Below are 3,841 nucleotides of genomic sequence, written 5' to 3' on the forward strand. Positions count from 1 at the left end.
GTTTACTAGCCAGAATGAGCCTAGTGTTAAAGTAGAAATGAAGTAATATTCCAGGCCGAAGGTTGCATGATAATGTCATGCAGGGTGTGTGCTGGGAATTTGTGTCTTAGACAAATCACAGTACCACACATGTGCGATGAGGCTCTGGACACATGAACTTTGATGCCTGACGGCAGATTTGTCCCAAGCCATGCTGTCCCACTCTTTTGATCCTTGTTTTTGAGATCACTGGCTCGGGTTGGGGTGTTCCCTGCGGCCATGGAAAAAGTGAATCTTATTGGTTCACTTATGACTAGACTCAGTGTGGTTTGGATGCTATCCTGTGTCTTGGACCTATGCTGGGTTAGGCTTCTAGCAAGTTAGATCATAGATCGGGAAGCTAAACACGCGTGCGTGCAAACACACACACACACACATCCTTACAAAGAGATGTGGCTAGGACAAGCCAGGCTCTTTCCTGCCACAGGGTCCTTGGGCTTGCTCTTCTTTCTGCCTGAAACTTTTATTCCTATTCTCTGTAAGCCTTTCTTTTTCTTATTCTTTACACATCGCCCCTGCGGAAAAGTCATCGTCCATAACCATCCTATCTCAGAGAGACCCCCCCTGGCATTTCTTCTCTCAGCACCTTCTCAGACACTAATTCTTTTTATGTGCTTATTAGCTTTTGTTCTTTGTCTCTTCCTCCAGGTCCCTCTAACTCCCAAAAGGGAGGAACCACGTCTCTCTGGTTCACCCACTGCTTCCCCTACTCTTAACACAGGGTCTGACTCGTGAATGGGACTCAACTTTTGTCAGATGACCAAATCAATACATTAACTGCTATGAATTCATATCCTGGATCTTTAACAGATAAAAACTTGACACTACTGTATCGGGATCTGATTGTTTTAGAATCCGATTTTAAACTGTTTGGCTGTTACGAGGGCTCCTGCTCTGGCTTTCTCTTCAAGGCGTCCTGGAGGTGGAAGGAAGAGCTTGGGGTGTGGCATGTCGTTGATTGATTTTTGATCCTTTGGGAAACGGAGACGAGCCCTCCTTTGAAGAACAATTCTGTCTGTAAAGTCTCTGGAGACCCTTTACACTTTCTCTCATTTTAGTTTTTGAGCCAGTGGTGCATGCTCCCAGCCCAGTGACAAGCAATTTGGTACAAATAACGGGAACTATTTGAGGCAAGACACTACAGTTATCCATAGGTTAAAGTCCCTGCTGTCAAAGACATGTCCCTTTACAGAGAGAAAATGTTGTCATGGTCACCTCCTCAGTCAAGTTGACTACAGCAGCCCTCTTCTTTAAAAATAGTTTTATGCTTCTGTTTTTTTCCTGTGCTGTGTTTTACATACATTCACTCAAGGTGGGAGCGTGGCAGCCCTACCTCTCAGGACGATGACTACAATTGGTTGTTTGTGTTTTATCTATTTATATCCAACCCAATTTACAGGGAAAAAATTGAAATAGTTTATATATTCGTTTTCTGTTACTCCATAACAAATCTATTACTGCATAACTGCCTACTTCTATCACTGCATAACAAATTAGAGGCTTGAAACAGCACAAACGTATTATGTTGCAGGAGTCTGGTCATGGTTTGGCCAGGTCCTCTGCTCTGGTCGCACAGGGCTGCGCTCAGGTGTTGGCCCACACTCATCCAGATTATTGGCTCAATTCATTTCCTTGTGGTGTAGGACTGTGATCCCCATTTTCTTGCTAGCTGTTGGTGGGAGCATTCTCCGCTCCTAGGGGATGCTCCTCCCCATAGGCAGTTCACAATCTAGCTGTCGGCTTTCTTCCTCTGAGGGCAGCCAGAGAAACTGATTGTAAAAGGCTCATCTGATTAGGTCAGGCCCACCCTGGGTAATCTTCCTTTTGATTCACCTAAAATGGCTGATTTGTTTCCCTATCATGTTGCCCTGCCCAGGTTCAGCTGCCCTCTCAGCTGGCCTTCAGCAGGCTCCTCACTGACTCAGCCTCGCTCTTGTTGCAGCCAGCTCTTAAGGCTACAGCTGGGGTGATCATTCTAAATCTAATCCTGCCACTCCCTGAGTGGAACCCTTCAATGCCTCCTTGTTCTTCCTAGGATAAAGTCCAAACTGTGATATGGTTCAAAGGTCCCTCATGATCTGTCCCTCCCCACCCCCCTGGCCTCCACTTTCAGCTTTCAGCTCCTTGCTCAGTCCCCCACCCTATCACCTCACTTGCTTCCCATTTCTTTCCACCTGGTCCATGCCTCTTTGTCTGGCCTTATTACAACTCACCCTAGGCTTCACGAGCTCTGGGGTCCCTTTCCTGCCCGATCGTCCCAAGACTATAGTAAGGACCTTCCCACAGGCTCCGCACTCCCCACTGTATCAGCAATCATCACAATGCAGTGTAATGACCTATTGTCTTCCCAACCAGACTGTGGCCGCCAAGATCACAAGCTGCAGCTCATATATATTTTTTGTAGTCTCTGCATTGAGCAAGGACTCATACGTGTCCCCTGAATGAATGAATGAATGAATGATGAATGGATGAATGAAAATACGTGCCTGTGTCAGGGAAAACACCATGACTCTGCTTTGCGAGTATCGGCTCTGCTAAGTGACTATGTACCCGGGAACCTGGACATATAAGTAATATCACTTTACTTATCACAAAGTAAGTGATATTCAGACAATCTGGGAAAACCAAGTGCACGTGGCAACCTTAGGCATAAAATTCCACTGAGAAGTCTCAAGAAGCTGCTGCTTTCTAAAAACAAAGAGAGAACCAAGGAGTGTGGGATTCAAATTGGGGAGAAAGGAAAAATACAGAGAAAGCATTAATCACCTGAGAAGAGAATTCCCTTTTTAAATGTGAAAAGATACGTTTTCTTCTGTTTTCCTTTTGACCACAGATTGAGAGATTGCTAAAGTCACAGAAAAATAAATCGTGTGTTAATCGTCTTGACTGGCCTTCTGAAGAGGGTGGGTTTTCACAGCTAAAGCACCTTTTGTTTTCTGAGGGTGTAGGAATACTTCTTGAAAGGAGAAGGTTACTCAACGTTAGTTAGTTAGTTAGTTAGTTAGTTAGTTAGTTAGTTAGTGCGAGCCTAGGTAGGGGAGGTGGATAGAGTGGGGGGACGTGAACAAGTGGAGGGAACTGGAGCCTGCCCTGTCTCCCTGAGGCTGGGCTCTGAAACGGGGTGCGTGAGAAAGAACCCTCACCAAGCCCCGAGGACAGGGGACTCCGGAGCCCCAACATACCTGATGGGAGTGTGTAAACTTGTGTGCTCGTGACTACACATGTCTTTGAAATCTTCACTAACATCTCCTTCCTCAATAACACTTAGTACAGAGGGCCTGGGGAGCTCAGCGAGGTGGGCAGTGCTGGGTGGCACCGGTACAGGGACAGGACAGAGCCGGTCCAGAGCAGCACCTACATTACACTCACAAATCCAGAAAATGCTCTGAAGGATGCATGTTATGTAAAATGCCCATGTACGGAAAGGAGTAGCAGTATGTAGGTATCCGTGTGTGCAAACCTTGGCTTATTGAGAACCTATTGGCTGTTGTTCAAATAGTCCTCCAGGATTTCAGAAGACTTGGTCACCTGGCCTTACTGTGGGAACAACGTTAATGATGAGTCGGCTCAGCCTCTCAGCCATTCATTCAGAAATCTCCCTTGAGTGCCTGCTATGTTGCAGGCTCCGTGCTAGACTGGAGGTGGAGTGGCCAACCAGCCGAAGCTGGTCTCCAGATGCAGCGTGGACTGACGTAGAGCCTTCTGGATCCAAACCATACCCCCAGAATCGGAAAATCTTACCGGACACTGCTGAATGGACGCACTGCCACATCAGAGGTTCTAACCGCAGGAACAGAGACCA

This window comes from Ailuropoda melanoleuca, chromosome 6, assembly GCF_002007445.2.
Source record: "Ailuropoda melanoleuca isolate Jingjing chromosome 6, ASM200744v2, whole genome shotgun sequence".
In the NCBI taxonomy this organism is placed as follows: Eukaryota; Metazoa; Chordata; class Mammalia; order Carnivora; family Ursidae; genus Ailuropoda; species Ailuropoda melanoleuca.